The sequence below is a fragment of the Papio anubis genome, chromosome 5 (assembly GCF_008728515.1).
Source record: "Papio anubis isolate 15944 chromosome 5, Panubis1.0, whole genome shotgun sequence".
Taxonomy (NCBI): Eukaryota; Metazoa; Chordata; class Mammalia; order Primates; family Cercopithecidae; genus Papio; species Papio anubis.
This window is the reverse complement of record NC_044980.1, coordinates 88,040,342-88,066,029: the sequence shown is the minus strand read 5'-3', so window position 1 is coordinate 88,066,029 and position 25,688 is coordinate 88,040,342. Positions and strand designations below refer to the sequence as shown.

At 37.7% G+C, this 25,688-nt stretch overlaps 1 protein-coding gene and 1 pseudogene across 5 annotated transcripts in view; both read left to right on the top strand.

Moving 5' to 3' along the window:
* The window catches only part of LOC116274928 (multiple C2 and transmembrane domain-containing protein 1), a 366,664-nt gene that overhangs the window by 136,609 nt on the left and 204,367 nt on the right, over positions 1-25,688 (top strand). The window lies entirely within an intron of this gene.
* On the top strand, positions 18,342-22,101 carry LOC108586602 (annotated as a pseudogene).

The following is a 25,688-nucleotide window of genomic DNA, read 5'->3' as shown; positions in this document are numbered from 1 at the left end:
AATATCCCTGATGAACATAGACACAAAAATTCCCAACAAAATACCAGCAAACTGAATTCAGCAGCACATCAAAAGTTAATTACTCATGATCAAGTATACTTTGTTCCCAGGATGCAAGATTGGTTCAACATATGCAAATCAATAAATGTTATTCACCACATAAACAGAATCAAAAACAAAACGCATATGATTATCTTAATAGACGTGGAAAAAGTGTTTGATAAAGTCTAATATCCCCTCATGCTCAAAACCCTCAACAGGCTATGCATTGAAGGAACATTCCTCAAAATAATAAGAGCCATTCATGACAAACCCACAGTCAACATCATATTGAATAGGCAAAAGTTGGAATCATTCCTCTTGGGAACTGGAACAAGATAAGGATGCCCACTTTCACCACTCCTATTCAACATAGTATTGGAAGTCCTGGCCAGTGCAATCAGGCAAGAGAAATAAATAAATAGACATCCAAATAGGAAAAGAAGTCAAAGTATCTCCCTTTGCTGAATATATAATTCTATACCTAGAAAACCCGCAAAGACTGTACCAAACGGTTCTTGGAGCTGATAAATGACTTCAGTAAACTTTCAGTGTACAAAATCAAGTACAAAAATCAGTAGCATTTCTATACACCAATAACATCCTATCTGAGCCAAATCAAGAACATAATCCCATTTAAAATAGCTGCAAAAAATTGAAGTACCTAAGAATGCATCTAAACAAGGAGGTGATAGATCTCTATAAGGAGAACCACAAAACTGTTGAAAGAAATCATAGAGGGCACAAATAAATGGAAAAGTATTCCATGCTCATGGATTAGAAGATGCAATATCATTAAAATGGCCATACTTCCCAAAGCAATTTACAGATTCAATGCTGTCTCTATCAAAATATCAATGTCATTTCTTTCCACAGAAGTAGGAAAATAACTATTCTAAAATTCATATGGAACCAAAATATCCAAAATAACCCTAAGTAAAAAGAACAATGTCAGAGGCATTATATTACCTAACTTCCCACTATACCACAAGGCTATAGTAACCAAAACAGCATGGGACTATTATAAAAACAGATACACAGAGCAATGGAACAGAGTAGAGAACTCAGAAATAAAGTCACAGATCTACAACCATCTGATCATTGATAAAGTTGACAAAAATAAGCAATGGTGAAATGATGCCCTATTTAATAAATGGTGTTGGGATAACTGGTTAGCCCCATGCAGAAGGATGAAACTAGATTCATAAAACCTCTACATTCCAACATATACAGTAACTAACTCAAGATGGATTAAACATTTAAATGTAAGACCTCACACTGTAAAAAAACAAAGCCAGAAATACTCTTCTCAACACTGGCTTTGGAAAATAATTGATGACTAAGTCTCCAAAAGCAACTGCAACAAAAACAAAAATTGACAAACGGAAACTAAACAAACTAAAGAGCATTTGCCCACCCAAAGAAATTATCAACAGAGTAAGCAGACAGCCTATGGAATGGAAGAAAATATTCATAAACTATGCATCTGACAATGCATCTGATATCCAGAGTCTACAAGGAACTTAAATCCACAAACAAAAAACGAATAATTCAATTAAAAAATGGGCAAAGGACGTGAACAGATACTTTTCAAAAGAAGACATACGAGTGGCCGACAAATATATGAAAAAGTGCTTAACATTACTATCATTAGAGAAATACAAGTCAAAATCACAGTGAGATATCAACTCACACCAGTCAGAATGACACTTATTAAAAAGTCAAAAAATAATAGATGCTGGTTAGGCTGCGGAGAAAAGGGAACTCTTAGACACTGTTCATAAGAATGCAAATTAGTTCAGCCACTGTGGAATGCAGTTTGGAGATTTCTCAAAGAACTTCAAACAGAACTGCCATTTGACCCAGCAATCCCATTACTAAATATATACCCAAAGAAAAATAAATTGTTTTACCAAAAAGACACATGCACTTGTATGTTCATCACTGTGCTAGTCACAAAAACAAAGACATGGAATGAACCGAGGTGCCTAGCAACAGTGGACTGGATAAAGAAAATATGTACATACACTCCATGGAATAATATGCAGCCACAAAAAAAGAACAAGATCATGTCCTTTGCAGCAACATGGATGCAGCTGGAGGCCATTATTCTAAGTGAATTAATGTAGGAACAGAAAACCAAATGCCACATGTACTCACATATAAGTGGGAGCTAAACATTGAATACAAATTGACACAAAGATGGGAATGGTAGAAACTGGGGACTACTAGAGGAGGAAGGGAGGGAGGGTAAGATGGGCTGAAAAACTACCTATTGGGTACTATGCTCACTACCATCTGTACCCCAAACCATAGAATCACACAATATACCCAGGTAAAAAACCTGCACATGTACTCTCTGAGTCAAAAAAATAAACTATTTAAACACTCCTTGCATCAGCTGAGGAGTTAAATTTCTGGCTCCTAAAATTTTATTTATGAATGTAAAACAGTATATTTTGCAACTTTACAGCAAGATGTGTTGTTTGTAGCAAATTGGGTTAATCTGTGACCTAAAGAATAGGAAAAATTTTTGTTAAAACCTATGAACCTAGTGGTGAGAATGAAGCCTGTTTCCCACGAATAATTCAATAAAGGTAAACTGAGCTGCATGCCATTCTTCTGTATTCTGCTACCAAGGATGAGCAGGGCTTCATGGTGGCTGGTGTACTGTGGAAAGAGGAATGCCTGTGATACGTAGTAACTATCCTTGGTGTAGTGAAAGGGGATGCTTCTTAGTAACCCATATTCTTGTTACTTTTTGGCCATTCTGTCTTTCCTTTTAGAATTTTAATTTTCTTGTTACAAAAAAATAGTATATTTTATTTGCACAGTGGTGTTTATAGTTTATAATTATCTTGGATGTCCATCATATTTAAAGCACTAGCTGTTTGTTCACAGGCTTGAGTTGCTCCAAGACTTTAGCTACATAGTTTATCTCCTACCATACCCTTATTCTTTTTCTTTTAAAAATATTATTGTATTTATTAATGGATAATCAAGGTTTTGTGCTATCTACCCTGTGTTGGAGGCAAAAGATCCAGGGCAATTGTTGGTCAGAGGCCAGTGAGTTCTTTTCATTACCATTGATTCTTTACCCATAGATGATGAATTTTGACTTGGAAACCAGTTTTTATTAAGTGTTTAAAAATTTATACAACAGAGGTTTAATTTAAAGGTTAGCTTTTCTTGACTTTTTTTATTCAAGTCCCTGCTTGTATTGTATTTCCTTTCTTTATCCACAGTGACTATAATGATGGAAAAGACAATTGTGATTTTTGGTTTTATGGGAACTGAAGACTTTGATCACATATATCTGCAGAGAAATGTGACATAGGGCTTAAACTGAAAAGAAATTTCCAACCATGCTGGGGAGTTGTTCCTTGTATAGAAATTCATGTTTTATAATTATAATCTCATGTTCTATTGTAAAAAGTTGTTTCCTGTTAGCTTTATTTCTTGGCAGACAGCTCAAATTAGTAAAAACAATAGAGACACATTATAAACCACACTTCTTATCTGGAGATTTGGCAGTTTGGAGAATTACATCGTGTTTTTTTCTGCAGACAGTGGCCAAGCTAAAATCTGTGTTGTTAAAATCCCTAATAACTGAAGTTAACTTTACATACAGCCTTCATGAGACCTGCATTAGAAACATTGGACAATTCTATAATAAAAAATAATTAATGGGGAAAATTCTTATGTCAAGTTTATCTGAGTCAATGATGAAGAAATAATTTTTAAATGTAATTTGAAAGGAATGAAGTTTTATTTCCTTTCATTCGTAGTAACTCTTCTCCAAAAACATTTTTAAGCATATAGTAGATGACTGTTGTCATTGTTGAAAGTGGAAACTGGTAGTAAGTAAAAAGGCTTATTATACTTACTCAGATAGTTTTTAGTAAAGTCTTTACCAATAACTTTTCTAAGAAAATGATCAGCGTGAAGTTTATTGCCTATTTGTCTAACACAGGTGTCTGAACTACATTAATAAAAATTCTGGTCTAAACATATTTTATATATTTTTATATGAAAACCAGCACTAGCGCACCACAAAAAAAGAAAGAAAAATAGGATAGAGGAAAGGAAGAAAGGGAGGGAGGGAGAGAGAAAGATGGGGGAGGGAGAGAGAAAGATGGGGTAGGGAGAGAAAAGGAGAAAGAGAAATGAAATCAAGAAGACGATGAAGATGAGCACAACAGTGATTATCAGATCTGGGACATGAAGGCATTCTGTTGACACTTTGCTGTCAGGTAACAAGAAGTAAAACACAATGAAACTATCTAGTCCTTTGCTTTCAAAAAATGGCCAAACTCTCATGTTGTTGCACACATACAACAGTGACCTAAATTGAGCCAGAGTCAGAGAATTCCCCAGCTGTGTTCATAAGGGCTAGATGCTGAGAGGCAGATATTCCAGATATAATCTGCATAGTAACGGTAGGTATTTAGTGGATTACTAAAGTATTTTTAAAACAAACTGTGGTCTTCAGTAACCAGCATATGCCTGAGGCAATCATTTTACACATTTTATTTGTTTCATCAAATTCTTTTAAATGTCTGTAAAGCAAAGGTTAACTTTTGATAAGAGACTCCAAATTTATACAATCCAAATTAGTGAGATTTTACTTGAATGTCAAAAGTTATGTATCTTACTCTTAGTTAATAAGCCTGAGTAAGCTCAAGTGAAAAAAGTTTCAAATCAGTACAACCCCGTCTTTAAGGTTTTCAGGAAAGAGAGATGGCATAGGTAAACTCTACCGTGAAGGTGAGCTGATGATATTCTTGATAAGGATAGATACACCAAGTTTCTTGGATTTGTGTTATGCCTCCTCCATTAGAAACCACCTCATTCTGAAACTGTGATCATAGAAGGGATGCATAATCTTTTCCAGTACATTCTTGTTAAATAGTTTTTTGTTTGTTTGTTTGTTTGTTTGTTTTTTGAGACGGAGTCTCGCTCTGTCGCGCCAGTGGTGCGATCTCGGCTCACTGCAAGCTCCGCCTCCCTCCCGGGTTCACGGCATTCTCCTGCCTCAGCCTCCCGAGTAGCTGGGACTACAGGCGCCCGCCACCACGCCTGGCTAATTTTGTCTTTTTGTATTTTTTAATAGAGACAGTGTTTCACCATGTTAGCCAGGATGGTCTCGATCTCCTGACCTCGAGATCCGCCCTCCTCTGCCTCCCAAAGTGCTGAGATTACAGGCGTAACCCCAGCACCCGGCCATTAAATGGTTCTTAAAGCAAAAAAACAGCCCAAAAGTTTTTGTGACAGCCATTTTTCAGAGACTGAAAATGATATGCTTTTACCCTTTTAAAATTTCAAATCTTCAAAATACCAGTCTGTTTTAAAAGTTTCTGCTTAGAATAATTTGCTCTTTGATGAAAATGCCTTCTGTCCTCCTAAGGTCTCTTCTGGACTATAGAGAAGTAACAAAAGTACCAATTATGTGCATTTTTTCCCCTATTTCTAATTGCCTTGAACACCTTCAATATCCTGCTGCAAAGTTTCGGGTTGTAGATGAGGACATGAATGATAGCTGGCACTGTGGAAAACAGGACCGGAATCAATGAAACAGATGGCAAAAAACACATTTTTGCAAATACAACTTTTTTTGAGGAGAGAGTGAATGATTACTCTCCTGGAGGCAAAAACCTATCCATCCTCTAGAAATGAGACACCTTTTCTGCAATTGCAAATCTTGTCTGCATTGGGAGCATGAGTGTCATTGGAAGGTAGAAGGTCAAGCTGAGATGAAAGTGGATTTAGCTTTGGATAAGGGGATTCCAGCATGGAAGAGCAGCTCAGGGAGACCATCAAGTTCTCTTTAAGCTATACTTTTTTTTTTTTTTTTTTTTGAGACGGAGTCTATCTCTGTAGCCCAGGCTGGAGTGCAGTGGCATGATCTCGGCTCACTACACGCTGCGTCTCACTGCAAGCTCCGCCTCCCGGGTTCACGCCATTCTCCTGCCTCAGCTTCCCGAGTAGCTGGGACTACAGTCTCCGGCCACCATGCCCGGCTAATTTTTTGTATTTTTAGTAGAGATGGGGTTTCACCGTGTTAGCCAGGATGGTCTCAATTTCCTGACCTCGTGATCCGCCCGTCTTGGCCTTCCAAAGTGCTGGGATTACAGGCGTGAGCCACCGCGTCCCGCCTAAGCTACACTTTTAAATTTAATGATTTTCCATTTTTTTTTCTGTTTCTTCTCTGGATCTTTTTTTTTAAAGCAAAGCTTATAGATATTAAAGTTGATTACTATTCCCTTACTCATTTATTATTTAACGATTTATTAAGCCCCATGCATCAGGCTGTGTGCTAGATAATAAGACAAAAATTAAGGAAATTTTTCACTTTCAAGGAGCTCTCAGTTTAGTGGCAAATGGGGCCAATACCACTTAACATTGTTCATAAGGAAACAGCTTCTGTGGATCTGCAGTTGTTTAGAGTTAGATGCGTTCTTGGATATGTAACTAAAAATGGAAATCTTTGATCTAGAAATTAACCTTTTGTGAGTAGCAAGAATTTATCTTTTCTAGTTTCAGGTTCAAACTATCTTTTAAAATTAACTTTTTAAAATAAGGATTGGTTTTGAGACTCTTTTTTAAAATTCCTTTGGCTAAAATAGCTTTGGAATAAAAGGGGAAAATGTAAAAAAAGAAGCTCTCTTGTTCCCTAAGTGAGAGCAAAGATATTGCAACAGGCAAATCTTTCTCTCACCTGCACTCATTTTCATTTGACATGGTGCAATTTTTAGATCTTTTTATTTCCTTAAGAAATTTGCATTTGCCGGAAAGAAAAGCATGCAAATATCTGTAAATCTCTAACCCTGTTTCCTCAGGTTGGGTATATTCTCACAAAGCCTTCTAGATTACAAAGACATTAAGAATAATGTAATTTAATTCTATTTTCTTTGTTTTGAACAGCAAATGTTTCTGGCAATTAGCATGCATCCATTAATGTTCTATGCTTGGAATTTTTATTTTGGGCTTTAACATGAAGATCTAACTTTTTTGATGGATGTATTAAATCATAATTATGTTTCTTAGCTGATGTTAAACTAATATGACTATTTGAAAGAAGAAAACCCTAAATGTTTTATACAAGTTCTAAATATTTAAATATTTTGAACATATAAACTCTAATTTTAAGATCACACTGTCAACCTTATAAATAATGTGTGTGTGTATGCGTGTATAATATACAGATAGAGAAACAGATCTAAATGAAGACTGTGACAAATTCAACACATCAGAAAAAGAATTAATTGAAAATAACTGATAATGGGATTGTCCACATACATTACAACTAGTTAAAAATTGCCTATCCAGCTAACGGGCAGGGTGTACTTTGCACACTAGAGGCAGTGACAACACCCTAAATGCACAAAGAAAAGATAAAAAAGATAATAATTACATAGTGATAAGGAATCCAAAGAGGGATGTGAGAGGGAGCAGCCGGTGGAGTGAGGGCAGCTGGAGGGACAGCAGCTCACATGGCAGTCAGTGGTGGTCTCTGTGAGGGGGTCATTCCTTTGGTTAGCAGACTTATTCCTGGACTCTTCAGAGGCCCTTTCAGACCAATAACGCTAGTTCCAGGAAACCTGTCTTTAAATAGTTTGCTGTTTGTATAATAAGGCATTTTAGAAAGGAAACTGAAACGGAAAGAACAGATGATTCTTTGTGTATGCGACTAATTTAGTTTCTATCACTATGACACTTGCTCTTCTAGAAAGTTACAGGAGAAGATAGCGAGAAAAACCTGGATGGAGATTGACAAGGCTGTGTTCTTATTCAGCTCCACTGCTGCCATCTTCATAAGCTCTCTGGGCCTCATTTTCTCATCTAAAAAGTGGCACAGCTAGGCTCAATGTTCACACATTCCCGTTGAGCTCCAAAACACATTATTTTAATGTGGGGGGTTGCATCTAACAGGAAAGTCTCTGAATGCTTCTTGGTACACAATCATGGTGAGTTCACTGGCAGACACAGCGCAGTCCTTCTCCTGGGAGAATGAGAAAAGAGCATGACTTGAAATTACTGTAAAAGATGACCAGAAAAACAAAAGGGGGAGAAAAAACACTTCCCATTGAAAAATAAATTTGAAGTAATCTGGAAACACACTTGCATGATTGTTATCTAGAACTGGAATTTCAGTGTTTTCTGTAGAACTTTCATTAAGTATCATATTTCCTGTAATTCAATATTCATGTATTCAGTAAATGTTTTCTAAGAACATGTTGCTTGCAAATCATCAAGTTTGGTTTTGGGGGGAATCAATATGTTCCCCACATTCGGGGAACAGCCTTTTCTGGTGATTGAGCAGACATAAAAAAACAAAATTATTAATTCATGTATGATGTTTGCTTTATTCCACAAATATTTGAAGTCGCTTACAATAATGTATATCCTAATACAAATAGACAATCAGAATAGGGAAAATATAGATGAAATGGAAAGCAATGTTAGACTAGAGATCCACAAGCGATAGAATTCCGCAAATGTGCCAAAGTTGAGGTGAAATTTTGTCTTTGATCTTAGCAGTGGCCAAAGCTAAAAGAGAAGTTGAATGTCCATGCAAATAAGATGTCAACTCTTTAAGAGAGGCAAAGTCTTTGCTAGAATCTAGACCTGAAAGATATTGCATGCAGCTTTAGTTTTGGGGGATACTGTTCGATGATCATATGTATTGAGCACTTACTATGTGCTAGGCATGGTACAAAGTGTTTTACAAGTATTCTCTCATTAATCTTAACAGCAACTCTGTGAGCCAGGGACTATCATGTTATTGATGACAATGCTGAGGCTTGGAGAACCCAATAAACTTTACGTAATACATAGTAACAACTGGAAGCAGTACTTGAACAATTGGGGCGTCTGTCGTCTTCACCACTAGGTTATACTCCTCCCGGAGCAAGCTTCCTACCTCTTCTAGTCAGGCTGTAGGTCCTAAGCTACAAGCCAGCAACAAATACAGCACAAGATTTCATAAGGCTGTTGCTTATAACATCTCTGAGGGTAAGCAGGGGGCATCACACTGAAGGAATTCAGGAAAGAATTTCTGCTGTAAGCTGAAAATGAGTAAGTCAAATACTTACCTTAGTAATTCTTTTCATTGTTGAGGTTTTAAACCTGGGCTGCCTAGATGAGTGGGTGGGATATACTTCACAAATAACCTTTACAAAATATATTTTTTCTCCATCGTGGTCTTGATGAAATTGATCAGGAAATAGTTCCAAGCAAGAGTCTGAAGTTACTCTTTGTTGACTGAAAGGCAGATCAATGTGAGGCAGGAAGATGTAGTGACTATTGCTCTGCCTTGAAGGCATCTAGACCTTTGTTAGTGCTCTTGCTGTGCCTCTTCCTAATTGTGAGATTCTGGACCAGGTACACAAATCTCCTTGTCTCAGTTTCTTCATCTGTAAAATAGGGATACTAATAGTATTTACATATAAAATTATTGTAAAGATTTAAAAAGATAACATAGAGTCGGACACATTGTAAACTCTATTGTGAGCTAGAGCGTCTTCTCTCACCCTTTTCTCTTCTTGACTTCCTTCCTCAAAGATTTCCTCCCTTCCCCACTTCCCTCTCCCTTGATTTTTCCCTGTCCTCAACTTTTTTCCTTGCCACTTCATCTCTGTCTCCAGATTCCCATTTTTCATCTTCGTTCTCGTCTCCCTCTTCGTCCCAATTCGTCTTTTACGAAGTTGAACAGATAGCTTAACTTAACATCTCATCACAAATCAGAGGTACCAAACCTGAACCCTTCCTGAATGGATACAGCCACTTACTTAAGAGATCAGCCCAGAGGATAACAAGAATTGTCTGGGAAGACAAAGGAAGTAAAATGTTGTGGGCGAGTACACAGGAGCAAGTTATTTCTTCTTGTGGATGTTAGGGAAGGATTCCCAGAGGAGTGATATTTCATTGGGTCTTCAGAAATAAAACCAGTGGATAAGGTTGAGGAGAGGGAGAAGGGATACCAAAGCTTAGAAATAATGATTACCAAGACATGTACATGAGGAGGAAGCAAGTGCTTAAATGTTCTTGGAAGGTAGAAGACTGATGCTATGCAGGAGATGAGGATAATAAAGTAGTTTAGGGACAGATTTTAAAACTTACTTTAATTATATTGGAATTCACTCTAATTGTAAGCTTCCAAGTGGATGCCAGTTAGCTCTCAATACATTTGCTTGTGATTCTCTTAAATGCGTAATGTTTAATGAAGTGATTTGGAACAATAAATTGGTTTTTACTATAGTTGTTTTCATTTTATTGAACCAAAATACCATTATGCTTGCTGTATTAGTCAGGGTTCCCTAGAGCGACAGAACTAATAGGATAGATGCGTATATATAAAGGAGAGTTTATTAAGTGTTAACTTACACAAACACAATGTCCCACAATAGGTTGTCTGCAAGCTTGAGGAGCATGGCGAGCCAGTCTGAGTCTCAAAACTGAAGAACTTGGAGTCTCATGTTTGAGGGCAGGAAGCATCCAGCACGGGAGAAAGATGTGGGCTGGGAGGCTAGGCCAGTCTTGCTTTTTCACGTTTTTCTGCCTGCTTTATATTCGCTGGCAGCTGATTAGATTGTGCCCACCAGATAAAGGGTGGGTCTCCCTTCCCCAGCCCACTGACTCAAATGTTAATCTCCTTTGGCAATACCCTCACAGAAACATCTGGGAACAATACTTTGCATCCTTCAATCCAATCAAGTTGACACTCGGTATTAACCATCACACTAAAGCTAATGATATTTCATTCAACTTGAAAACTTGTTTATTTTATAGAACTTTTTGGATTCAGGTTATAAACAATAAGTCATAGTTATTAATATTCTCAGTTCACCACCATAGTGTATATTTTTCATTCTTTCTTTGTGATTTGTTGATATTTATGGTCCCTGACTGAAAAGTTGAGAATATGTATTCTTATTATCTACTATGTTTTTCCAGAGTTATAGAAACCGTCTCCATATTTGTTTTGCAAACATAATTTCTTTTCTTTCAGATTTGTTTCTTTATACTGGTATTGGAACCATGCCTGATCTAGTGAAATACTGATTTTCACATACCTCAGTATCTGAATCTGACCTTTTTTTTTCTGATCTGGAGAAAGGAATTTTCTTTTTTTTTTGGCCATCAGGCAACAGTGAATCGAGATCCTTGACGAGCAATGGAACTTAGAGGTTGTAATAAACCACAGTTGCTTTCCAGAGACTATTATTTGGTCAAAAGCAGTACCTTCAATTGTATTTTGAAAACTGAAAAGAAAGATTATTTTAATTAATTTATTATCCTCTGTAGTAAATTATTACGGTAATAGCTTCCAATTAATCAAACCTACCTGTATCATTGACCCACTCTGACTCTGAGTTTGGCCATGTGATTTCCTTTGACCAATAGGATATTAGCAAAGTGTTGCAAGCAGAGCCTTCAAGGGCACTTTAGCACAGGAGCTCTGTTTCTGTTGCTGCTTTTGGAACCCAGCTTTTGTGCAAAGAAGCCCTGGCTAGCCTGCTGGAGACCTGTTGCCAAGATGATAACCAGCACCAACATAAAGGAGTGAGGCCTTCCTAGGCCGTCCTGCCCCACCTGAAAAGCCGAAGAACTGCAGCTGCATGAGTGAGTGAATCAGCAGAAGAACTGACTGGCTGAATCCACCCCAAATTGCCAACCCACTGAATTCTTGAGTTAATATGGTGATTGTTGTTTTAAACTGCTAAGCTGGAATGGTTTGTTCCACAGCAGTACTGATACATTGTATGCCATTCTTTTATATGTAATCTTGCCTATAATGTGTGAACATTTGTATATATATCAGAATTTGGGCCAGATAAAATATTCAAATTCTTTTAGTGGAATCATATTTAATAACTCAATATATTATGAAAAATAGAGTTGCAAAAAGCATAAACTGCCTGGGCATGGTGGCTCACGGCTGTAATCCCAGCACTTTGGGAGGCCAAGGCGGGTGGATCACGAGGTCAGGAGATCAAGGCCATCCTGGCTAACACAATGAAACCCGGTCTCTACTAAAATACAAAAAATTAGCTGGGCGTAGTGACAGGTGCCTGTAGTCTACTTGGGAGGCTGAGGCAGGAGAATGGCATGAACCTGGGAGGCAGAGCTTGCAGTGAACCGAGATTGCACCACTGCACTCCAGCCTCAGCCTGGGCGATGGAGCAAGACTCCATCTCAAACAAACAAACAAACAAAAACAAACAAACAAACAAAAAAGCATAAACTTACTACACTGATTAAAACACAACACTGGAAAAATAATGATCTGATAAATATTTACTCATTGTTTCCAATCTCACCTATTTATAGAGTAGATTTGAAGCATCCTATGCTGTTAAAACATGAAGATCCAAGGTAATTAAACATAGAACAAGAATCAGTTCAGAAGATCAGACACACAGATGAAAAGTACATGCCAAGGATACACTAATTATTAGGATAAGGAGGTCAACTTTGGTCCAACCTTCTTGATAGCCAAGAAAAAGGGAAAATTTGGGGTTTTTACAGTTCTTATTCAAGTAGGAAGCAGAAAAGTTCTTCTGAAGAACAAACCTTTTTTCTTTCCATAGAAGAAACTTACTACATGGACCTTAATTCCAGACAATAGGTTTTTTATGACAGTGGTCCCTGCTTCTCTGTAGCTTCACTTTCCAGTTTCAGTCACCCATGCTTAACCAGAGTTCAAAAATATGTGAGTACAGTACAGTAAGATATTTTAGGAGAGACTACATTCACACAATATTTATTACAGTATATTGTTTTATTTATTTTTATTTATTTATTTTTTGAGATGGAGTCTCGCTCTGTTACCCAGGCTGGAGTGCAATGGCGTGATCTCGTCTCATTGCAACCTCTGCCTCCTGGGTTCAAGCGATTCTCCTGCCTCAGCCTCCCGAGTAGCTGGGACTATAGGCACCTGCGACCACACCCAGCTAATTTTTTGTATTTTTAGTAGAGACGGGGTTTCACCATGTTGGCCAGGCTGGTCTCGAACTCCTGACCTCATGATCCGCCCATCTCTGCCTCCCATAGTGCTGGGATTACAGGCATGAGCCACTGTTCCCGGCCTTATTACAGTTTATTGTTATAGCTCCATTTTATTATTAGTTATTGTTGATTTCTTAATTTATAAATTAAAGTTTATGATAGATACCTTTGTATCGGAAAGAACATAATATATGTAGCATTCAGTGCTATCCATGGTTTCAGGCATCCAGTGGGGTTCTTGAAACATATCCCATATAGATAAAGAAGAGCTACTATATGGTTTTACAAAAATTATACCAATATTTTTCTAACGGACATTTTTATATTGTCTTCCATAAAAAGCTTAAGAATGAACATACTTTAAGATCAAATCTTAAATCACCTCAGGGCTTTCTTAAAGGGACCAGGTACCTAGGTATGATGATTTTTGATGAGTTCTTCAGGTTAATGAAAGAGCTTGGTCAGAATCTAGCTCCTAACCTGGTTCTAACAAGTGATTAGCACTTGAGACATGAGTGCAGAATGGAGGAATGTACTTATTGAGCGAGGGGTCAGCATGAGGAACTTGAGGGACTATGGTGACCAAAACATCCATGATCCCTGCCCTCATTTTACATAGATTAGTAAAGAGACACGTATGAATCAAGTAGTCACCCAATATATAACCACCCACTGTGATACATACTACAAAGCCAAAACTCATGAGACTTCTTCCCAATAGTGAGAGAAGGCTCTCCTGAGGAAACAGTGTAAGCTGGGATCTCCTTGGTGAGATAGTGCTACCAGGTAAAAAGAGGGACAGTGGGGGGACAGCACACCTGGCAGAGGATAGAGCGATTTGCCAAAGTGCTGAGGTCGCAGGACTGCAGAGCCGACCAGTCAGGGATCTGTAAGAAGGCGACTGTGCCTGAGATGAAGCTGCAGCCATCCGGCTTTCCACACACTCATTTCTGCATATGGGAATTCTATCAGAATACTTCTCTGTTGTTTTATGCATTTTCCAGGTTTTCTCCATTTAGCACTTAATATTTCTGTATTGGAAAAAAAATAGTTGTTTGTAAAAGATAACCCTATGAAATACAAAGAAGTGTCACTTTGCTGATTTTTCATGGCTTTGCCTCCTGTTGTGCTGAGTGTCCTAACTATACCAGTGGCACTTCATTTTAAAAATTAATTAAATCAGCAAGTGCTGGCAAAACAAAACACCGTCAAATGTGATTATCCAAATTCCTCTTGAGAAGCAAGAGATATTATAGCATGTTACTGGGCCTCCCGTCAATTCCGGTGACTGTGTAATGAGAGATTTTTGCTGTTGTTAATTCTCTACGGAATCATCATAAATCTTCATCCTTTCAGGATGGGTTTGACTTGAGAGAAGAACTAAAAGGACAAATTTCAATAAAGAAAATAGATAATCACATTGAAAAATGATGGTTATCGTGAAGAGTAAACTATATAAGGTAATAAGACTAATTTCTTGTGTGGCTCATAAACTGGGGCTTTAAAGAGTCTAAGTGTTTTTGAGTAATAGCATCATTGGAATAAGCATAGAGTCCCCAAGGTGACAATTTCAAAGGACAACACACTTAAGTAATTAGAATTTTGGAATGCATGTTTTAAAAAATCAGTTTGCTTCATTTAATGAGATATATTTATTCATTAATTCAACCAGCCTTTATTCAATGACTTCTCTGGGACCAGTTCTATTTTAGGTGCTTGGGATAGATCAAGGAATGAAACAGAGATCCCTGTCCTAGAGGAATTTACATTTTAGTATCGTGTAGAGAGATAAAGAGTAAATGAAATAAGTAAAGAAATCATAAATTATGTTAGAAGTATAACAACAATGGGTTGGGGGTGGTGGCTCACGCCTCTAATCCCAGCACTGTTGGAGGCTGAGGCAGGTGGATCATGAGGTCAGGAGATCAAGACCACGGTGAAACCCTGTCTCTACTAAAAATACAAAAAATTAACCATGCACGGTGGTGGGCGCCTGTAGTCCTAGCTACTTGGGAGGCTGAGGCAGGAGAATGGCGTGAACCCCGGAGGCAGAGCTTGCAGTGAGCCGAGATTGGGCCACTGCACTCCAGCCTGGGCGACAGAGCGCAAGACTCCGTCTCAAAAAAAAAAAAAAAAAAAAAAAAAAAAGAAGTATAACTACAATGACAAAAAAGAAAAAAAAAATAGAGAAGAGTAAAGATGTTAAGGAATGTACCAGACTTGGTACACCTAACATCATAAATGCACCTAACATCATAAAACCAAAACCTGGCCCCTCTTTTTCATTCCATGATCGCAGCCTTGTAAACTAAATAGTTTTAACTCTTGAGTTATATTTTTAACTCTCACAATCTTTTGATCCAGTGAGGAAAGGAAAAGTCCTCAGCAACAAAATCTAGCCACATGAACAGAATCAGGTCTATTAAAATCAAGCCCAGTCTCCTTGCTTTGCATTTTCAGGGGCTCAGCCTGGCTTTATTAACAATTGTGTTTCTCCCATGCTCAGCCTTGATGTTTCTCTCTTGCTCCTGCTTGCAGTGCCTCAGAGTTGAGAGTTATGCACAAGTAGTGCAAGAAAGGCAAGGTTTCCTTCCTTGTTGTCAAAGGCAACTCTGACAACATTGAGATCTGGAAAAGCACTCTATTTGTTCCTCTGTTACCATCAAAGAGCCTGAGAGTATCTCAGTGGGGCAAAGGGAAATGATTGACAGCAACATTGGCCACCAGCAGTTCTCAGACTGGATTGAATATTGTGAACCACCTAATTTTTAAGCATGGGTTAGATTAACTTTGTTAAAACAAAACAAAATCAAAACATGTCCTGGAGTTTTCCTCAAACAAACGTAAAGACAGTAAAATAATTTATTGATTGAATAATTCTTACCCTGATATTCTAATTCCTTGCACCTAGCCAATTGTGTCCCCATTCCTAAAAATTCATATGTTGAAGTCCTAACCCCCAACACTTCAGAATGTGACTGTATTTGAAAATAAGACCTTTAAAAGGGTAATTAAACTGAAATGAAATCATTAGGGTGGGTGATAATCCCATATGACTGGGATCCTTCTAAGAGGAAGGAATTTGGCCACAGACACACAGAGGGACACAGGGAGAAGACAGCCATCAACAAGCCAAGGAGAGAGGCCTCAGAAGAAACCAACCCTGCCAACACTTTGATCTTGGACTTCTAGCTTCCAGGATTGTGAGAAAATGCATCTCTGTTTAAGCCACCCATGCTGTGACATTTTGTTACAGCAGCCTTAGCAAACCAATACACTGAAAAATAAGCTGGGTCTGGGATCCATATCTTACTGGTTGTTAGCTACCAAAATAATTTAAAACTTTACCCCAGCATACATACAAGCCAGTTGTTGCTGCTACCTGTCTCTCTCACTCCCCATTTTGTGCCTCTTCTCAGTGGAAATGAAGCACTAGTGCTTTGCTTATGAACTTACCCATCAGAACCCCATCCCACCTCATTTACCCCAAAGATTCCAGGAGGTGGGAGATCAGAGACACATTTTTCTTACTGTATTAATCAGGCTTCTTCAACAGAATCAATAGGATTTACATAGATATATAAGAGGAGTTTATTATGGGAATTGGTTCCTCATTATGGAAGCTGAGAAATCCTGTGATCTGTTGTCTGCAGGCCAGAGAGCCAGGAAAGTCAGTGGTATAATTCAGTCCTAGTTCTAATGTCCAAGAAGCTGGGGGGCACGGGTGTGGTACTGGTGTAAATCTGGAGTTCAAAGGTCTGAAAAGCAGAAGTACTGACATCCAAGGACAAGAGAAGATGGATGTTCCAATTCAAGGAGAGAGACAGAAAATCTCCCCATCCTCTGGCTGGGCCGGGTGGCTCACACCTGTAATCTCAGTACATTGGGAGGCTGAGGCAGGTGGATCACCTGAGGTCAGGAGTTTGAGACCAGCCTGGCCAACATGGCGAAACCCTGCCTCTACTAAAAATATGTAAATTAGCCAGGTGTGGTGGCAGGTGCCTGTAATCCCAGCTACTCGGGAAGCTGAGGCAGACAGAATTGCTTGAACCCAGGAGTTGGAGGTTGCAGTGAGCCTAGATCATGCCACTGTACTCCAGCCTGGGTGACAGAGCCAGACTGTCTCAAAAAAAAAAAAAAAAAAAAAAGAAAAAAGAAAGAAAAGAAAAGGAAAGAAAGAATATGTGCCCATCCTCTGCCTTTTTGTTGTCTCTGAGCCCTCAAGGATTGAATAAATCTGTCTACATTGATCTTCTGTACTCAGTTTACTGATTTAAATGCTAATCTCTTCTAGAAATATACTCACAGACATACTCAGGAGTAATGTTTTACCATCTGTTTGGCCCTCCCTTAGCCCTGTCAAGTTGACACAGAAAATTAACCAACACACTCACAAAAATACTGTGGAGCCCTGCTCTGCTACGTGCCCTTTATTTCACAGGTTACGTAACTACTCTTGACAGAGGCTAAATGAAGACCAAGTGTGATGAACCATCTAGGAGAACACACTTCAGTCAGATCGTTTTTTGAGTTACATTTATCCCATGTGCTTGATAAAATTGATAAAACTTGCTTCAGATAAAGAAGCACTGGAAAATAAAAATCCAATAACTTGATTTTTGCCCCCACTGCTATCCCTCTCCTGTGAGATGTTCTTGAGCTAGTATTTACTTTAACCTTGCATGAAGTTTAGTAAAGAGTCTTTCTTTGATCTTTTGAAGAAACTGGATACTTTGGTTTCCTTACTATTTCATAAGTATGGATATAATTTCATTTTCCCAATAAAACCTGAGACATTGTATATTTAGGCATCTTTTGCTCCCTTAGCTCTCTTCATTCCCAAACTTTTCCAGTTATTTTTCTCCTTTGTCTCTTTTGGGGCATTTCTTATTCCTCTTGCTGCTTAAATGTTGGTATTCCCCAGGTTGCCACTGTAGGGCCACTTTACATTGTTGTTGTTTTTGTTATTGTTGAAAGGGCTCTCATAGACACGTTTTTGTAAACAGCTTTGTCGAGATATAATTCACATACTGTTCAATTCATTCGTTGGAAGGATATAATTCATTGCCTTTTGGTATATTCATAGAGTTGAGCATCGATCACACAGTCCACATTAGAATGTTTTCATTCACCCGAGAAGAAATCCTGTGCCCCTTAGTTATCACCCCCAATCTCTCCATCCTTCCTCCCCTCCCTCAGTCATAAGCAACCACTAATCCACTTTCTGTCTCCATAGATTTGCCTATTCTGAATATTTCATACAAATGAAATCGTACAATACGTGGCCCTTTGTGACTGGCTTGTTTCACTTAGCACCATATTTTTAAGGTTCATTTATGTTGTAGCATGTATCAGTACTTCATTTCTTTTATGACTAAATATTCCGATGTACATGTGTACCACATTCTGCTTACCCATTCATCAGTTGATGGACATTTGAGTTGATCCACTTTTTGACTGTTACACATAATGCTAAAGTGAATGTTCATGTACAGTTTTCTGTGTACATATTTTTTTATTTCTCTTGCGCATATACTTTAGAGTAAAATTGCTGGGCCATATGGTAATTCTACATCTAGTCATTGACAGATACTTTGAAGAACTGCTAGATGATTTTCCAAAGTTCTCATCTCTTCTTGTGGTTTGGGCCACCATAACTAGCTTTGATCATGGTCATGGACCTTGCCATGGAGCTGTAGAGAAGTGCAGGGTATTCACTACTGATTACACTTCCTCCTGTTTAGCCTTCCAACCTTCACCATTTTGCTCCTCAAGCCAACCCCTGCATAGAAGCCAGAGTGAACTGTCGAAAATACTTATCTAGGCATGTCATTTTCCTGTTTTAAGCACTCCCATGGCTTTCTAGTATAACTTGTTGGAGCCCAAGCCCTCTGTAACAAGGTGCAGAAGAGCACCTACCATCCGGTCACTGCCCAGCTCTCCAGCCTTGTCTTTCTCTCCTCCCTGCCTCCCATTCAGATTGCACCAGCACTTTATAGCTCCAGTCCCCCTCAGACATTATGCCTCAATCTTTGCAGTTAAATCATATACATCTGCTTGTAGGCCCAGTCTGGGTTATTTTCAATTTGAGGTTTTTGGAGGTCACTTTTGACTGTAAAGGTAAAAAGTTGAAGGATAAGTAGCGGTTGGAGTCATCTGCTGACCACTCACTCTCATTTGATGTTGTAGGAGTTTCCTTCCCTGGTTCTTTTACCTGGACACTGACCCCTACATTCACAAGCCCGCAGTCTGGGGTCAGTACACCTCCTCTGTGCCCCTTAATGACTCAGTGGGTTGTTAGAATGTTGAAGTACTTCCTCACTCCTTGGCAAATAGATGCTCTTCCAAGTTGCCGAAGACTGCACCACCACCTCCACTGCTCTGAACCTACCCAGGGCTCCCCAGATTTCCTCATGCTCCAGCAGCAGAAGGACTCAATAGCCCCCAGAATCTGCCCTGGCACTGTTGCAGGTCTGCCCTGTGTCGGTGTCCCTGTGCCTTAGTTGTAGAATGTCCACCCTGAGTATCCCACTGAAGAGCACTTTCTGCTTGTGATTCAATAGATACCCCCAAAATACTGGTGGAATGAACAGATGAATGAGTAAAAGTCTTTTTTCTTTTCATTTGATGGCTAGATATCAATGGGTAAAACCACTTTTTAGATCTAATACTGGTTTATCTGTTCACAGACCCTTCAAGAATATTTTATTCACCATCCAAATGGCATTAATATTTATTGAAGGCTAGATGAGGAATTTGCCTGCTATATTTCTGAAATCATCAAAAAGGATGATGTTCTTACTTGCATTGCTCTCTCATGAAAAATCACTCCTAAAAAGGTAGCTCAACCTGCTGCTTTGACTTCCTTCAGTAACATGGAGAGCTCAAGGGAATCGTTAAAGAAAAATCATACATAATGAAACATGATTATTTTAAAATTTGTGGTTTCCATTGATTTCTAAAGTAGAGAAAATAGATTTGCTTTTATATTACATATTTTTTCTCACTAGAGGCATTTTCAAAAATTAAATGAGGTGGGCACATTGAATTTATTAAAAGGATTTGCCATTTATTGAGAAAAAAAGCCCTTAGATGCTTCACATACTGTATATTAACCAAAAGTGTAGACAGTCACCTCTATATATGAAAATGTACCTTGCAGATGTAGTATAGCATAATCCCAGAACTTACCTGCTTCAGCTTGTCAAAGTGCGATAAAATAATGACACACAAATATCAAAATTTCAAAGTTCTAGAGTATCAAGTCTGTCATTAAGTATAAGAAGATGCATATGTGTGCACGCAGAGGGTGTTTATACGTCTAAAAAACTGATTTTGGAATTATATTTGGGAATGTTTGTGGACCTATGTTTTTCATTGAGGTAGAGTTTTCCTTTAAACAGACCATTAGGTACATGAAAGTTAAAAATAAATGCATGCATGGTTTTCTGAATGTTCTTTGACTTCACTGTGGCTTTTATTTATGACTTGCCTTCATTTCTTTAATATGAGCCAAGTTAAACACAAGTAGCTCTCAGATAGAACTATTGTACCTTCATCATTATTGATACTAATCAATAAGTGGGAGGAACACAGAAATTGTCTGCAGCTGGGGTCTTCAGCCTACCTCTGATGTCATTAAACATAGAGGTAACTGATTTCTCTGTTGACCCTCTCATTCAGCTGTGCAGGCCTGGTGGTAAGAGATTCTGTTAGTTTCATCTGAGTATCTTCTCACTCCCTTTTCTCCCCCGCTAGCTCTAGCATGTGGTAGAAATTTAAAGCAAAACAAAAAACCAATTTATTGCATAGGTCAGCTCTGTTCTTTACTGAAATTATGTTAAAAAAACAAAAAGGCACAAAAGAAAGTTTAATATGATGTTATCTTTCTTCATAGCTTTGTATTAGATTTTTATAAGGATTTTTTGTAGAATAACTCTGCATACGATGCTTGCAGTTTTGGAGTAATTTGGAGAGAAGTTGAAGAAGATTTTCTCGGATAATTAAACATTTGATATGTACAAATTAAGTCAATCAAAAATGAGTGAATTGAATTGGCTTTTTCAGACCTGATAAGTTGTATTTCAAAACATATAGTTTATGTATATGATTTCATTCATTTATTCCCTGATTGTGCATTTACTGTGTTCCAAATGCCATTTCAAACACTTGGGATACACCAGTCAATAAGGCACAATATCTGTACTCATAAGGTTATCATTTCCTTAAAAAGAATACAACAAATAAATAAAATGAAAAAGAATCAGGTAGTAAAGAGTGTTAGGAGTAAAATAAGACACTTATTTCATAGAGTGTCTTTGTGTGGGGATGGAGAATACTTAGATTGGCCAGAGAAAGTCTTGCTAAATTGGCAACATTTGAGCTGACGTCTCAGCAACAAGGAGACTGCCAGGGGAAGGTTGGGGCTAGCAGATTCCAGGTAGAAGAGTCATCAGGAGAAAAGGCATGGAGATTCAGGTGGCAGCTAAGGTCAATTAGCTAACAGCAGACATTAGATGGTGATCATATTGTTGCTCTGTCCTCATTATAATAGATAGTATGTTTAAAATTGTTCCACCAAAACTCAAACCAGACAGATGATCCACTTGGAAGCTAACAAATATATACTTGAATCATTTAAGCACCTTAAAAATGTAACTAACATCGGAGGTGCCGCCATTTCATCCGTCCTCGGTCTCTGCGCCTTTCGCAGAGCTTCCAGCAGCGCTATGTTGGGCCACAGCATCCGGAGGTTCACAACCTCTGTGGTCGTAGGAGCCACTATGAGGAGGCCCCTGGAAAGAATTTGCCATTTTCAGTGGAAAACAAGTGGGCGTTACTAGTTAAGATGTGTTTGTACTTTGGATCTGCATTTGCTGCACCCTTCCTTATAGTAAGACACCAGCTGCTTAAATCATAAGGATGTTTCAGTTCGTCCATTTAACAGATATGAAGAGCATTTTAAGAGATACAGCCTCTGGAAATGGATCAAACTCTAACTCATGGCATACTAGATATGTTTGTCAATAAACTTATGACATGAAAAAAAAATGTAACTAACATCAATTAAATAATTAGGTTGGAAGATACAACAGTCAAGAGTTGCACAATGGACTTTGTAATAATTGATGGGTATTACTCCTTTCCCTTCTGCACAAAACATAACACATCCAAATTTTCAGTGTGTGTAGTATCAGTATTGAAAATATCCTTGACCCTTAAAATGTTTTGCCATTTAAGAATAAAAGTTCATTGCACTTTATTCTTGATCTCTGATCACTACTGAAGGATATTCAAAGAGAGATGTTATGATTTAGCTATAACCTGTTCTCGGTGAAGTGATAGCTTTGATGTCCAGATAAAAGTACTTTTCAATTCTAACAAAACAAAATAAAAAGGTGTGCAGAAGATGAAAGTCCTCAGGTAATATAAGAAGAGAAGGAAAATATTGAGATAAATATCTTTGAGGTCTCCAACCACTTTTTATATTCCTAGTGAATAATTTGGACTAAGTGGTTTAGCCATGACAGAACCTTACAGAGTGGGATCATATATTTGAGGGAAATAATATAGAGTATAAGTTCTACAAACATAGGAATTATGCTTTTGCTTTCCTGTAAAGGCTAGGATAGGACTTTACCCCCAGTATATGCTTCATAAATGCCAGTGATGAAAAGGAGAAGGACTACTGTACTTCAGGGTCATTTTAATGAGATAACAGATCAGAATGGAGTTCTGGAATCTTACTCATATTCAAACAAGCAAGTACTACATTTCAGAACCTAACATTTAACAGACATCTGTATTAGTCAAGGTTCTCCAGAGAAACAAAACCAGTAAGAGATTTATGTGTTTAATCCATATACTTTTTGAGCCAGATTTTCTCATTTATAAAGTGCCTTTTTCCATTTTATAAAGATAGTCTGACAGATAGCATGTGCTTTCCCACACAAATCTGTCAGCTCACTCATCTTTATCCACCACACCCACCTATGGTTCAAATCTGAAAACTTTCCAAAGTAGAGTATGCCAGTCAGCTAGAGGCAGTTAGATGAAAATTGAGAAGTAAAAATTCATCTTAAATCTTTGTTTATCTTTGAGATCTAAGCTTCACCACAGTAGATAACTGCTGGATGGATAAAGGTCTTAGTCAGCTGGGGCCTTTGTGTCATCTCTCAGGCTCCAGGTGGGGTATACAAATAGTATATTACTCTTAAATGTGTATGTGTTACCCTTAAGAACCACTTCTTTAGGCATTTAGACATCCAAGAATGTCTAAGAAAACCCTTATTTGTACATTGATACATGGGCTTGTTTTAAAAAATCAGAGCTTGTTACAATCCAAATACTTTCTTGGAAACCCAAAGTGTATATCTTGTGCTGAATGATAAATTCTACCTCTCCTGTAGAAGCCCAATAATATCTTCAGTGAAAGGGAGTGACAAACATTTCACATGGAAAGAGGTGGATGTTTTTCTTGGAAAACTCAGGGTGCATGTCATTTCTTAAAAGAAAAATATTTTCTTTTCTGAAGTACACATTATGGATCCTCAGCAACATTTATTTAAGGAGAGGCCTACAATGAGTCTAAGCTCATAAATCTTGTTTACTGTTCTTTTCCTAATCCAGTGGATAAGAAAAATCAGACTCTTTACATATTATATTCTGTTCCCCCATTGTTTTTAGTTGTGCTAGCCAGATTTTATTTTTAATTTTTGTGGGTACATAGTAGATACATATTTATGAGTTACAAGAGATGTTTTGATATAGGCATGTAATGTGTATTAATCAGATCAGGGTAAATGGGGTATTCATCACCTCAAGCATTTATCCTTTGTGTTAAAAACAATTTAATTATACTCCTTGAGTTATTTAAAAATGGACAGTTAAAAATGTACTATAGTCACCCTGTTGTGCTATCAAATACTAGGTTTTATGCTAACTGTATTTTTGAACCCATTAACCATCTGCACTTTCTTCTCATCTCCCCACTAACTTTCCCAGCCTCTGGCAACCATCCTTCTACTTATTTTAATTTTTAGTGCCCACAAATAAATGAGGACATGTGAAGTTTGTCTTTCTGTGCCTGGCTTATTTCATTTAACCCAGTGACCTCCGGTTCCATTTATGTTGTTGCAAATCACAAGAACTCATTATTTTATAGCTGAATAGTACTCTATGTGTATATGTATCACATTTTCTTTATTCATCTGTTGATGGACACTTAGATTGATTCCAAATCTTGACTATTGTGAATAGTGCTGTAATCCACATGGAAAGGCAGATATCTCTTCAATATACTGAATTCCGTTCTTTTGGATGTATACCTAGGAGTGGAATTGTTGGATACTATGGTAGCTCTATTTTCAGTTTATCGAGGAACCTCCAGACTATTCTCCATAGTGGTTGTACTAATTTACATTCCCGCCCAGAGTGTGCGAGGGTTTCCTTTTCTCTATATCCTTGCCAGTATTTGTTATTGCCTGTCTTTTGGATATAAGCCATTTTAATTGGGATGAGATGATATCTCATTGTTTTGATTTGCATTTCTCTGATGATCAATGATGTTGAGCACCATTTCATATACCTGTTTTCCATCTTTATGTCTTCTTTTGAGACATGTTTATTCAGATCTTTTGCCTATTTTCAATTCAGATCATAAGTTTTTTTCCTATAGAGTCGTTTGAGCTCCTTATATATTCTGGTTATTAACCACTCGTCAGATGGATAGTTTGCAAATCTTTTTTCCCATTTTGTGGGTTGTCTTTTCACTTTGTTGATTGCTTACTTTGCTGTTCAGAAGCTTTTCAGTTTGATGTGATCCAGTTTGTCCATTTATGGTTTGATTGCCTGAACTTGTAGGGTATTACTCAAGAAATCTTTGCCCAGTCCAGTGTCCTGGAGACTTTTCTCAATGTTTTCTTTTAGTAATTTCATAGCTTGAGGTCTTAGATTTAATTTTTAATTCATTTTGATTTGATTTTTATGTATGGTGAGAGATAGGAGTACAGTTTCTTTTTCTTTCTTTTTTTGCATATGGATATCCAGTTTGACCCACACCATTTATTGAAGACGCTGTCCTTTCTCCAGAATATCTTCTTGGCACCTTTGTCAAAAATGAATTCACTATAGATGTATGGATTAATCTCTGCGTTCTCTATTCTCTTTCACTGATCCATGTGTCTCTTTTTATGCCAGTACCATGTTACTGTAGTTCTGTAAGATAAAGTCAGGTAACATGATTCTTCCAGTTTTGTTCTTTTTGTTTAGGATAACTTTGACTATTCTGGGTCTTTTCTGGTTCTATTTAAATTTTAGGATTTTTTTTTTCTATTTCTATGAAGAATGTCATTGATATTTTGATAAGGATTACATTAAATGTATAGGTTGCTTTGGTTAGTATGGACATTTTAGCAATATTAATTCTTCCAATCCATGACCATGGGATATCTTTCTTTTTTGTGTGTCTTCTTTTCTCTCTTGCATTCTATGCTTTATAGTTTTCACTGTACAGATCTTTCACTGCTTCAAGTTAATTCCTAGGTATTTCATTTTATTTGTGGTTATTGTAAATGGAATTACATTCTTGATTTGTTCTTCAGATGTTTGCTTTTGGCATACAGAAATGCTACTGGTTT